This window comes from Procambarus clarkii, unplaced genomic scaffold, assembly GCF_040958095.1.
Source record: "Procambarus clarkii isolate CNS0578487 unplaced genomic scaffold, FALCON_Pclarkii_2.0 HiC_scaffold_110, whole genome shotgun sequence".
Classification (NCBI taxonomy): domain Eukaryota; kingdom Metazoa; phylum Arthropoda; class Malacostraca; order Decapoda; family Cambaridae; genus Procambarus; species Procambarus clarkii.
The window spans coordinates 689,946-702,445 of record NW_027189143.1 but is presented as its reverse complement, the minus strand read 5'-3'; the positions used below and the strand labels follow the sequence as shown (position 1 = coordinate 702,445).

At 57.3% G+C, this 12,500-nt stretch overlaps 2 non-coding genes and 1 pseudogene across 2 annotated transcripts; all 3 read left to right on the top strand.

The window, feature by feature from the left end:
- Nucleotides 1–8,146: 8,146 nt before the first annotated feature.
- LOC138360464 (small subunit ribosomal RNA) lies at nt 8,147–10,018 on the top strand. Its single transcript, XR_011226409.1, has one exon. It is a non-coding gene; the product is annotated as a small subunit ribosomal RNA (ribosomal RNA).
- Nucleotides 10,019–10,667: 649 nt separating this feature from the next.
- On the top strand, nt 10,668–10,829 carry LOC138360452 (5.8S ribosomal RNA). The gene has a single exon (XR_011226398.1). It is a non-coding gene; the product is annotated as a 5.8S ribosomal RNA (ribosomal RNA).
- Nucleotides 10,830–11,916: 1,087 nt separating this feature from the next.
- The window catches only part of LOC138360468 (large subunit ribosomal RNA), a 3,084-nt pseudogene continuing 2,500 nt past the window's right edge, over nt 11,917–12,500 (top strand).

The following is a 12,500-nucleotide window of genomic DNA, read 5'->3' as shown; positions in this document are numbered from 1 at the left end:
ACGACCCACTGAGGGCTGGGTGCGTCGTCGAGAGAGTGCTGCGAGGCGGCTGGGGACAGGGAGGAAATTGAGAGACGACCTCACTGTGGCTCGGTGAAACCGTCGAGTAGATCTTTCAGGTGGCTGAGGGCAGGAAGGAAAAGCAGAGACGAGGACTTGGGGGGGTAGGGGGTGGGGTTGGGCTCTGGATGGGTGAGGGGAGGGGGGGTGTTAAGGTGGGTCGCCGAAAACGGAGATTCGAACTCAAAAGGCGGGCTAGGATCCGTCCCTGATCCGACACAGAGACAGAACGGAGAGACGACCCACTGTGGCAGGGTGAGGCGTCGAGAGAGTCCTGTGAGGCGGCTGAGGACAGGGAGGAAACGGAGAGACGACCCACCGAGGGCTCGGTGCGTCGTCGAGAGAGTGCTGTGAGGCGGCTGAGGACAGGGAGGAAACGGAGAGACGACCCACTGAGGGCTGGGTGCGTCGTCGAGAGAGTGCTGTGAGGCGGCTGGGGACAGGGAGGAAATTGAGAGACGACCTCACTGTGGCTCGGTGAAACCGTCGAGTAGATCTTTCAGGTGGCTGGGGGCAGGAAGGAAAAGCAGAGACGAGGACTTGGGGGGGTAGGGGGTGGGGTTGGGCTCTGGATGGGTGAGGGGAGGGTGGGTGTTAAGGTGGGTCGCCGAAAACGGAGATTCGAACTCAAAAGGCGGGCTAGGATCCGTCCCTGATCCGACACAGAGACAGAACGGAGAGACGACCCACTGTGGCAGGGTGAGGCGTCGAGAGAGTCCTGTGAGGCGGCTGAGGACAGGGAGGAAACGGAGAGACGACCCACCGAGGGCTCGGTGCGTCGTCGAGAGAGTGCTGTGAGGCGGCTGAGGACAGGGAGGAAACGGAGAGACGACCCACTGAGGGCTGGGTGCGTCGTCGAGAGAGTGCTGTGAGGCGTCTGGGGACAGGGAGGAAATTGAGAGACGACCTCACTGTGGCTCGGTGAAACCGTCGAGTAGATCTTTCAGGTGGCTGAGGGCAGGAAGGAAAAGCAGAGACGAGGACATTGGGGGGTTAGGGGGTGGGGTTGGGCTCTGGATGGGTGAGGGGAGGGGGGGTGTTAAGGTGGGTCGCCGAAAACGGAGATTCGACCTCAAACGGCGGGCTAGGATCCGTCCCTGATCCGACACAGAGACAGGAACGGAGAGACGACCCACTGTGGCAGGGTGTGGCGTCGAGAGAGTCCTGTGGGGCGGCTGAGGACAGGGAGGAAACGGAGAGACGACCCACCGAGGGCTCGGTGCGTCGTCGAGAGAGTGCTGTGAGGCGGCTGAGGACAGGGAGGAAACGGAGAGACGACCCACTGAGGGCTGGGTGCGTCGTCGAGAGAGTGCTGTGAGGCGGCTGGGGACAGGGAGGAAATTGAGAGACGACCTCACTGTGGCTCGGTGAAACCGTCGAGTAGATCTTTCAGGTGGCTGAGGGCAGGAAGGAAAAGCAGAGACGAGGACTTGGGGGGGTAGGGGGTGGGGTTGGGCTCTGGATGGGTGAGGGGAGGGGGGGTGTTAAGGTGGGTCGCCGAAAACGGAGATTCGAACTCAAAAGGCGGGCTAGGATCCGTCCCTGATCCGACACAGAGACAGAACGGAGAGACGACCCACTGTGGCAGGGTGAGGCGTCGAGAGAGTCCTGTGAGGCGGCTGAGGACAGGGAGGAAACGGAGAGACGACCCACCGAGGGCTCGGTGCGTCGTCGAGAGAGTGCTGTGAGGCGGCTGAGGACAGGGAGGAAACGGAGAGACGACCCACTGAGGGCTGGGTGCGTCGTCGAGAGAGTGCTGTGAGGCGGCTGGGGACAGGGAGGAAATTGAGAGACGACCTCACTGTGGCTCGGTGAAACCGTCGAGTAGATCTTTCAGGTGGCTGAGGGCAGGAAGGAAAAGCAGAGACGAGGACTTGGGGGGGTAGGGGGTGGGGTTGGGCTCTGGATGGGTGAGGGGAGGGTGGGGTGTTAAGGTGGGTCGCCGAAAACGGAGATTCGAACTCAAAAGGCGGGCTAGGATCCGTCCCTGATCCGACACAGAGACAGAACGGAGAGACGACCCACTGTGGCAGGGTGAGGCGTCGAGAGAGTCCTGTGAGGCGGCTGAGGACAGGGAGGAAACGGAGAGACGACCCACCGAGGGCTCGGTGCGTCGTCGAGAGAGTGCTGTGAGGCGGCTGAGGACAGGGAGGAAACGGAGAGACGACCCACTGAGGGCTGGGTGCGTCGTCGAGAGAGTGCTGTGAGGCGTCTGGGGACAGGGAGGAAATTGAGAGACGACCTCACTGTGGCTCGGTGAAACCGTCGAGTAGATCTTTCAGGTGGCTGAGGGCAGGAAGGAAAAGCAGAGACGAGGACATGGGGGGTTAGGGGGTGGGGTTGGGCTCTGGATGGGTGAGGGGAGGGGGGGTGTTAAGGTGGGTCGCCGAAAACGGAGATTCGACCTCAAACGGCGGGCTAGGATCCGTCCCTGATCCGACACAGAGACGGAACGGAGAGACGACCCACTGTGGCAGGGTGTGGCGTCGAGAGAGTCCTGTGGGGCGGCTGAGGACAGGGAGGAAACGGAGAGACGACCCACCGAGGGCTCGGTGCGTCGTCGAGAGAGTGCTGTGAGGCGGCTGAGGACAGGGAGGAAACGGAGAGACGACCCACTGAGGGCTGGGTGCGTCGTCGAGAGAGTGCTGTGAGGCGGCTGGGGACAGGGAGGAAATTGAGAGACGACCTCACTGTGGCTCGGTGAAACCGTCGAGTAGATCTTTCAGGTGGCTGAGGGCAGGAAGGAAAAGCAGAGACGAGGACTTGGGGGGGTAGGGGGTGTGGTTGGGCTCTGGATGGGTGAGGGGAGGGGGGGTGTTAAGGTGGGTCGCCGAAAACGGAGATTCGAACTCAAAAGGCGGGCTAGGATCCGTCCCTGATCCGACACAGAGACAGAACGGAGAGACGACCCACTGTGGCAGGGTGAGGCGTCGAGAGAGTCCTGTGAGGCGGCTGAGGACAGGGAGGAAACGGAGAGACGACCCACCGAGGGCTCGGTGCGTCGTCGAGAGAGTGCTGTGAGGCGGCTGAGGACAGGGAGGAAACGGAGAGACGACCCACTGAGGGCTGGGTGCGTCGTCGAGAGAGTGCTGTGAGGCGGCTGGGGACAGGGAGGAAATTGAGAGACGACCTCACTGTGGCTCGGTGAAACCGTCGAGTAGATCTTTCAGGTGGCTGAGGGCAGGAAGGAAAAGCAGAGACGAGGACTTGGGGGGGTAGGGGGTGGGGTTGGGCTCTGGATGGGTGAGGGGAGGGGGGGTGTTAAGGTGGGTCGCCGAAAACGGAGATTCGAACTCAAAAGGCGGGCTAGGATCCGTCCCTGATCCGACACAGAGACAGAACGGAGAGACGACCCACTGTGGCAGGGTGAGGCGTCGAGAGAGTCCTGTGAGGCGGCTGAGGACAGGGAGGAAACGGAGAGACGACCCACCGAGGGCTCGGTGCGTCGTCGAGAGAGTGCTGTGAGGCGGCTGAGGACAGGGAGGAAACGGAGAGACGACCCACTGAGGGCTGGGTGCGTCGTCGAGAGAGTGCTGTGAGGCGGCTGGGGACAGGGAGGAAATTGAGAGACGACCTCACTGTGGCTCGGTGAAACCGTCGAGTAGATCTTTCAGGTGGCTGAGGGCAGGAAGGAAAAGCAGAGACGAGGACATGGGGGGGTAGGGGGTGGGGTTGGGCTCTGGATGGGTGAGGGGAGGGGGGGTGTTAAGGTGGGTCGCCGAAAACGGAGATTCGACCTCAAACGGCGGGCTAGGATCCGTCCCTGATCCGACACAGAGACAGAACGGAGAGACGACCCACTGTGGCAGGGTGAGGCGTCGAGAGAGTCCTGTGAGGCGGCTGAGGACAGGGAGGAAACGGAGAGACGACCCACCGAGGGCTCGGTGCGTCGTCGAGAGAGTGCTGTGAGGCGGCTGGGGACAGTGAGGAAATTCAGAGACGACCTCACTGTGGCTCGGTGAAACCGTCGAGTAGATCTTTCAGGTGGCTGAGGGCAGGAAGGAAAAGCAGAGGCGAGGACTTGGGGGGGTAGGGGGTGGGGTTGGGCTCTGGATGGGTGAGGAGAGGGGGGGTGTTAAGGTGGGTCGCCGAAAACGGAGATTCGAACTCAAAAGGCGGGCTAGGATCCGTCCATGGTGTGGCACCAAGAGAGAATGGCGAGACGACCCACTGTGGCTCGGTGTGGCGTCGAGAGAGTCCTGTTAGGCGGCTTAGGGCAGGGAGGAAACCGGAGATGGGGGGGAGGGAGGTGCAAACCTGGACTGTTAGGCGAGCGGCTTACTCCCGCCGTTTACCCGCTGGACCTCGTCCAGTCTCCGGCAATGCTCCGGCACAGAGAATGCCTGGCCTGGCGTGACGGCCTGCTCCTGCCCGGTGTGTGGCGGTCGCGCCAGCAGTGTTTCTCGTGTAGCATGCGAGCGTTGCCGGTGTCGTCGGGAGCCGGGATATGTTCTCGAACAAAGTTACCTGAGCGAGTGTGCCTTTCTCCCTGTCGTCAGCTCGGGTCTGGTCGAATTGGGCCGGTGGCGCCGAAGAAGTTACCACCGGAGACCAGGGTCCAGTGGCTAGAGCCGGGCCCAACGGCTATTGCCGAGTACCTTCCTCCGATGCAGGAAGAAGGTGTGTTCAGTCCCGCGGAAATCGTACGGCGGGTGCCGAATTTACCAGTGGCCAGCCGGGTCCAGGAGCTAGAGCCGGATTTGTCGGCTACTGCCGGGTAACCTACTTTGGATGCGGGTGCTGGGGTGGTCGGCCCCGCGGAAATCGGACGGCAGGCGCCGAAGATACCAGCGGCGAGCCGGGTCCCGGAGCTAGAGCCGAGCCCATCGGCTATTGTTGAGTAGCCGTCTTTGCCGGCAGAGCTGGCGTTTTCAGTCTCGTCGAAATCAGACGGCGGGCGCCGAAGTTAACAGCGGCTAGCCGGGCCCCAGAGCTAGAGCCGGACCCAGGGACTAAAGCCCAGCGGTGTGCTTCCGGTTGGGCGTTTGCGTTTTCAGTCTCGCGGAAATCGGACGGAGGGCGCCGAAGTTACGTTTTGCCAGCCGGGTCCAGTAGCTAGAGCCGGGCCCGGGGACTAGAGTCCCGCGTCGGCCTCCGACCCAAGTGCTTCTGTTTTCAATCTCGTCCAAATCGGACGAGGGGTACGGAAACGGCACAACTTAACCCGGGTCCAGGGGCTAGAGCCGGGCCCGGCGACTAGAGTCCCGCGTCGGCCTTCGGCCCAAGTGCTTCCGTTTTCAATCTCGTCCAAATCGGATGGAGGGTACCGAAACGGCGAAACGTAACCCTGACTCCCTTGCAAGTGCCTGGTCCGGTAACCCTATTGTCCTTCAAGGCTCTCAGACCTGAAAGGAATTGGGAGGCAAGTTCGGCATTCTGGCCGAAATCGAGCGCCGGAGTGTACCTTTTTCCAGAACTGGGACATGGTACATCAGGGGTTTTCGTGCTTAGACCACAGCACAGCGAGAGCTGGGCGACCATTTGAGCTCAATTTGCACGAAGTGACGACATCACCTTGACCCATTCGATATATATAGGGGAGACCTGGTGTCTGTGGCACCTTTCTCGTGGGTAACCTGCTGTCTTAGGGGACCATGCGAGGGAGACTACTGACAACTACCTGCGTCTTGGCGACATTCTAAGTCTCGTTGTTGCCAGAGGGAAGGAGCAAATGTTTTCCATTGTTTTGGTGCGTTGGCTACTTTCCCTTCCCCCATTCCACGGTGCTGGTTCTCGGTTCCGGTGCGGTAGCGAACTGTTTGCCGCAGACGTTTACCGGAGTAAATGGGGAACCAGCCTTTTACCTGTCGCGGGGTACATATGCCGAGGTATTTGGAGTCCGGTGTGTGAGTGACCGACCATTGCGTTCTGTTAGACATACGTAACATTAGGCGAAGGCGGCCCTCCTTGCACATGTCGTGTGGTTCCAGAGCCAGGCATCTCGGGTCCGGTGTGCGCGTGCGACCGATCTTGTTCATGTGTTAGACATACGTAACAGTGGGCGAAGACGGTCGGCGAAACTCGCGCATGTCGTGTGGTCCGAGATGGCCTTCCATGCACATTAGATATAGCTATATAAAGGGGGGAGACTCGGTGGCTGGCTGACAACTACCGGCGTCTTGGCGACATTGTGTCTCGTTGTCGCCAGAGAGAAGGAGCAAATGTATTCCATTGTTTTGGTACGTGGGCTCCTTTCTCTTCCCCCACTGTTAGGGCGCTGGTTCTCGGTTCCGGTGCGGTAGCGAACTGTTTGCCGCAGACGTATACCGGAGTAATTGGGGAACCAGACGGTGTTTTGCCTGTCGCGGGATTGGATCACAGGTTCTGGGTTCCGGTGCGGTTGCGAACTGCTTCTCGTTCACCGGCGCCAATGGGGAACCTGCCTGTCTGTCGCGGGGCAAATGCCACATAGGCTGAGGTATTTGGAGTCCGGTGTGTGAGTGACCGACCATTGCGTTCTGTTAGACATACGTAACATTAGGCGAAGGCGGCCCTCCTTGCACATGTCGTGTGGTTCCAGAGCCAGGCATCTCGGGTCCGGTGTGCGCGTGCGACCGATCTTGTTCATGTGTTAGACATACGTAACAGTGGGCGAAGACGGTCGGCGAAACTCGCGCATGTCGTGTGGTCCGAGATGGCCTTCCATGGACGTTAGATATAGCTATATAAAGGGGGAGACTCGGTGGCTGGCTGAACCTACTACCGGCGTCTTGGCGACATTGTGTCTCGTTGTCGCCAGAGAGAAGGAGCAAATGTATTCCATTGTTTTGGTGCGTGGGCTCCTTTCTCTTCCCCCACTGTTAGGGTGCTGGTTCTCGGTTCCGGTGCGGTAGCGAACTGTTTGCCGCAGACGTATACCGGAGTAATTGGGGAACCAGACGGTGTTTTGCCTGTCGCGGGATTGGATCACAGGTTCTGGGTTCCGGTGCGGTTGCGAACTGCTTCTCGTTCACCGGCGCCAATGGGGAACCTGCCTGTCTGTCGCGGGGCAAATGCCACATAGGCTGAGGTATTTGGAGTCCGGTGTGTGAGCGACCGACCATTGCGTCTTGTTAGACATACGTAACTTGCAGGCGAAGGCGGCCCTCCTCGCACATGTCGTGTGGTTCCAGAGCCCAGGCACCTCGGGGTCCGGTGTGCGCGTGCGACCGATCTTGTTCATGTGTTAGACATACGTAACAGTGGGCGAAGACGGTCGGCGAAACTCGCGCATGTCGTGTGGCTCGAGAATTGCCTTCAATTCCTCCCTGGAGTGAGTAGTTTGTTTCGGCAGCAGCTCTCTCTCCACACAACCCCCCATCATCCTCCTTCCCGCAAGAGCATGATCCCGATGCTCGATGCAAACTGAGAACTGTCACTGCACACGCTGCGGCATCTCGGGTCCGGTGCGCGAGGCGAACTTGCATTCTGCTAGACATACGTAGCATTAGGCGAGAGCGCCCGTAATCGCGCACGTCGTGAGGCTCGAGAGGCCTTCAAAGCAGCGCCTCTGTATTGTGTCACGACGATTCCTTCCGATCTCCGTGCGATCACTTCTCCAGCCTACGACTGCACATCGAGTCAGCTATCGATCGGTCTGTGTGCATGGGAACAGAGCACCAACCTTCTTCCATGTCATGGGAAGGCTGAACAAAAACACTGTGGCGTCGCCTCTCTCCACCAACGAGGAGGCGACAAACCACACGGCACCTCGGATGCATTTCCGACGGTTCCTTTCATATAAAAGGGGTGACGCCGAGGAAAATAAGACTCGCGTCCCTACCAAAACGAAAAAGACCACCACCACCACCTACTCACTTACTACTGCTCCTCCTCCTGTTTTTCCAGCTTGCCGTGTTGAATGACGACAATGACGAGCAGGAGTAATCTCGGCGGGGTAGTTATGATCGTTCGTCCACGCGGAGTAACTGCTCTCCTCCGCCTCTGTTCGTCTAACGTATCGACATAACGCCATACTGTCGGGCTGCTAGAGAGTCCATAGTGAGATTTAACTTGCAAAGCAGGATTAAAACGCAAAACCGAGGGGAGCGAGGGTGTGTGTGTGTGTGTGTGTCTTGTGTACTATATATCAGTAGTACTGTTGAGCTACCTGGTTGATCCTGCCAGTAGTCATATGCTTGTCTCAAAGATTAAGCCATGCATGTGTAAGTACAAGCCGAGTTAAGGCGAAACCGCGAATGGCTCATTAAATCAGCTATGTTTCATTGGATCTGTAAACCCACTTACTTGGATAACTGTGGTAATTCTAGAGCTAATACATGCATCACGTCTCTGACCGCAAGGGAAGAGCGCTTTTATTAGTTCAAAACTGGTCGGGCCTCGGTCCGTTAACCCACCCGTGGTGAATCTGAATAACTTTTTGCTGAGCGCACGGTCTCCGCACCGGCGCCGCATCCTTCAAGTGTCTGCCTTATCAGCTTTCGATTGTAGGTTATGCGCCTACAATGGCTATAACGGGTAACGGGGAATCAGGGTTCGATTCCGGAGAGGGAGCCTGAGAAACGGCTACCACATCTAAGGAAGGCAGCAGGCACGCAAATTACCCACTCCCGGCACGGGGAGGTAGTGACGAAAAATAACGATGCGAGACTCATCCGAGGCCTCGCAATCGGAATGAGTACACTTTAAATCCTTTAACGAGGATCTATTGGAGGGCAAGTCTGGTGCCAGCAGCCGCGGTAATTCCAGCTCCAATAGCGTATATTAAAGTTGTTGCGGTTAAAAAGCTCGTAGTTGGATCTCAGTTCCGGACTGACGGTACACCGCCTGGTGCTTACTGTCACGCTCCGAACAGCTAACTAGCCCCGCCGGCTCGCACGGGGTGCTCTTCATCGAGTGTCCCGAGTGGCCGGCACGTTTACTTTGAAAAAATTAGAGTGCTCAGAGCAGGCTACTTTAATGGCCTGAATGTCTATGCATGGAATAATGGAATAGGACCTCGGTTCTATTTTGTTGGTTTTCGGAACCTGAGGTAATGACTAATAGGAACAGGCGGGGGCATTCGTACTGCGACGCTAGAGGTGAAATTCTTGGACCGTCGCAAGACGAACTACTGCGAAAGCATTTGCCAAGGATGTTTTCATTAATCAAGAACGAAAGTTAGAGGTTCGAAGGCGATCAGATACCGCCCTAGTTCTAACCATAAACGATGCCAACTAGCGATCCGCCGGCGTTATTCCCATGACCCGGCGGGCAGCTTCCGGGAAACCAAAGTCTTTGGGTTCCGGGGGAAGTATGGTTGCAAAGCTGAAACTTAAAGGAATTGACGGAAGGGCACCACCAGGAGTGGAGCCTGCGGCTTAATTTGACTCAACACGGGGAACCTCACCAGGCCCAGACACCGGAAGGATTGACAGATTGAGAGCTCTTTCTCGATTCGGTGGGTGGTGGTGCATGGCCGTTCTTAGTTGGTGGAGCGATTTGTCTGGTTAATTCCGATAACGAACGAGACTCTGGCCTATTAACTAGTCGACGGATCTCCAGCAATTGGTGTCCAGTTCGCAACTTCTTCTTAGAGGGATTAGCGGCAATTCTAGCCGCACGAGATTGAGCAATAACAGGTCTGTGATGCCCTTAGATGTTCTGGGCCGCACGCGCGCTACACTGAAGAGATCAACGTGTTCTCCCCCTCCGAGAGGAGCGGGTAACCCGTTCAATCCCCTTCATGATAGGGATTGGGGCTTGCAATTGTTTCCCATGAACGAGGAATTCCCAGTAAGTGCAAGTCATCAGCTTGCGCTGATTACGTCCCTGCCCTTTGTACACACCGCCCGTCGCTACTACCGATTGAATGATTTAGTGAGGCCTTCGGACTGGCGCTCTTGGATGTTCTACCCCTCGCGTCTCGGCGCAAGGGGTTCTCGCCTCGAGCTGACGGAAAGATGTCCAAACTTGATCATTTAGAGGAAGTAAAAGTCGTAACAAGGTTTCCGTAGGTGAACCTGCGGAAGGATCATTACAGTTTGTGACGCGAGAGCTGCAACCATCGGCTCGTCGTCGTCGTTCGAGTATTCTTCAATGCGAAGAAGGCAAGGGTAGCCTTGGGAGCCGCACCCAATTGCCGTGGGAAAGGAGAAAGCGGATAAACGGCGGGGAGATCAACACCCACTGTGAGACAATAACAGGTCTGTGATGTCGGACTGACATGACATGTCAGTCAGTCCGACCGGCGCAGGTCACAGTCCTAGCGCCGTATACTGCTTTAGAGTCATCTGTTGGGGCTCGCGACACCCGTCACCGACATCTTTCTTCCTTGTCCCCGGTCGCTCAGTGGCTTCCGGCACCCACACCATAGAGAGAAAGCAGCAGGCGAAGACGCTACTGCTCCTCTCGTTGACAGGGCCGGCGCCTGCTACTCTGGCGGCGTCTAGTGCTGGGTTTTTCCTTGACACGCTTCCCAGTGGGCCCCTCCCTCCCCGCCTTCACTCTACTGTAAACGTAAATGTACGTGTGCGGCAGAGGAGGAAAAAGGGGAGAGAGAAAAAAAAGCATTTTATGTGTCTTCTAACCAAAGTCGGGCTCTTACCAGCCCTATCAAACCCCCCATACATTACGTCCTCCTATGATGGAGTGATAGACGGCCGACAGGCCTTAATAAAAACATATACAACTCTTAACGGTGGATCACTTGGCTCGTGGGTCGATGAAGACCGCAGCTAACTGCGTGTCGGTATGTGAATCGCAAGAATACCAGATACATCGACAAGTCGAACGCACATTGCGGCGGCAGTCCTGATATGTGTACTGTCGCCACTCCTGCGCGAGGGTCGGAATAACATCCATCGGGCGAGTAGCTGTTGCGGCCTCCATATTCTGCTCTTTGGCAGGCTCAACGATGCGCTTTGGCCTGCTCTGGGGAACGACGCCCGCCACTGCCCCCCGAATGAGAAGGCAGGAGGCAAACCGGGAGTCCCCCTAATATTTGACAAACGAGCCCCTAGCACACCTCATCATGCTGTGAAAGAAAGACGCTTTTCGTCCTATTTCTGCAACAGAGGCCTGCCGCCCTTTGAGTGAGAAAACACTCGACGTCTGCTGCGGATCCGATTGTCCCACAGACGTGCAGCAAGCAAAGCCGCCAGTTTCCACCCCTCCGTGGACTGGACGGCACAACACAAGGGTATGGCTAGAGGACCGGGTCGGAAGCGACATGCCATGCGTCGCCGTCCAGAGGTAGTAGTGTGCCAGGGAAATTGAACGCTTGAGGAACCTCCCGCCTATCACACACACTCTCTACGGACCGACTCAACCGGATTTCATTTACTTTGGCCTAGCAGAATTCGAGAGAGAGAAGAAATGGTGCCAATAACGCTCATGAACGAGTAAATTACACCAGTACACAGGTGCATGTATGAGAGAGAGGCGTGTGCGCACAGAAGTAGTGCTATACTACTACTGTTGTTATTATTATTGTTACAATTTCGTTGGCATGTGTGCACCCTAGTGGTAGCCGCTGCCACAGTTGTGGGGCCTATAAGCAACGCTTGCTGAAACCGAAGTGACGGCGTGTCTGGCGCAAGCCGTCAGACGGCCAAATTCGGATTTTCAGTGCGTTGGCTGGGGGACAGTAACAGCCGTGGCATCATCAGCAGCAGCCGCTGTGTTTGTTGCTGGTGTGGTGCGAGGGAGCGACCGCCTGTCGTCATGACGGAGGAGGTGCTGCTCCCGTGCTGTGCTTTGCCCCTCAGCAAAAGGCGTAGCCAGAGTGCTCGCCGACGGGTGGCGTCCTTGATTGATCAAATCAAAATGTGTGTGACTGTGTGTGTGTGTTTTTTGCGCCGAGACCGCCCCTCGAGCGATGATCGATGATCAAATAAAATTTTAAACCACCAGCGCACGAAAAAAAAAACCCACCGTCGACCTCGTGTCGGGAGAGACCTACCCGCCAAATTTAAGCATATTAATAAGCGGAGGAAAAGAAACCAACAGGGATTCCCTTAGTAAGGGCGACTGAACGGGGAAGAGCCCAGCGCATAACCTCGTGTCTTAACCGGCACGAGGGGTGTTGCGTTTCGGAGGGTCCGGCACGCCGTCCCATACCGCCTAAGTCAAGCTTGAAAGCGGCCACTACCCATGGAGGGTGACAGGCCCGTGTGGCGGCGCCCGCGAGGGCATAGATGGGGCGGTCGGAAAGGGCCTCTCTGTAGAGTCGGGTTGCTTAATAATGCAGCCCAAAGCAGGTGGTAAACTCCATCTAAGGCTAAATATGACCACGAGACCGATAGAGGACAAGTACCGTGAGGGAAAGTTGAAAAGAACTTTGAAGAGAGAGTTCAAGAGTACGTGAAACCGTTAAGAGCCAAACGGGTGGAACCTCGAAGGTCGAACTGGGGGATTCAGCTCGTCGGCTGTCGGCTGGGTGGGGACGTAACAAAGCGACCCAGGAATACTTGGGCGTGCCTCCACCCACGCCGGCGTCGGCGGGCGTATTTCGCCTCACA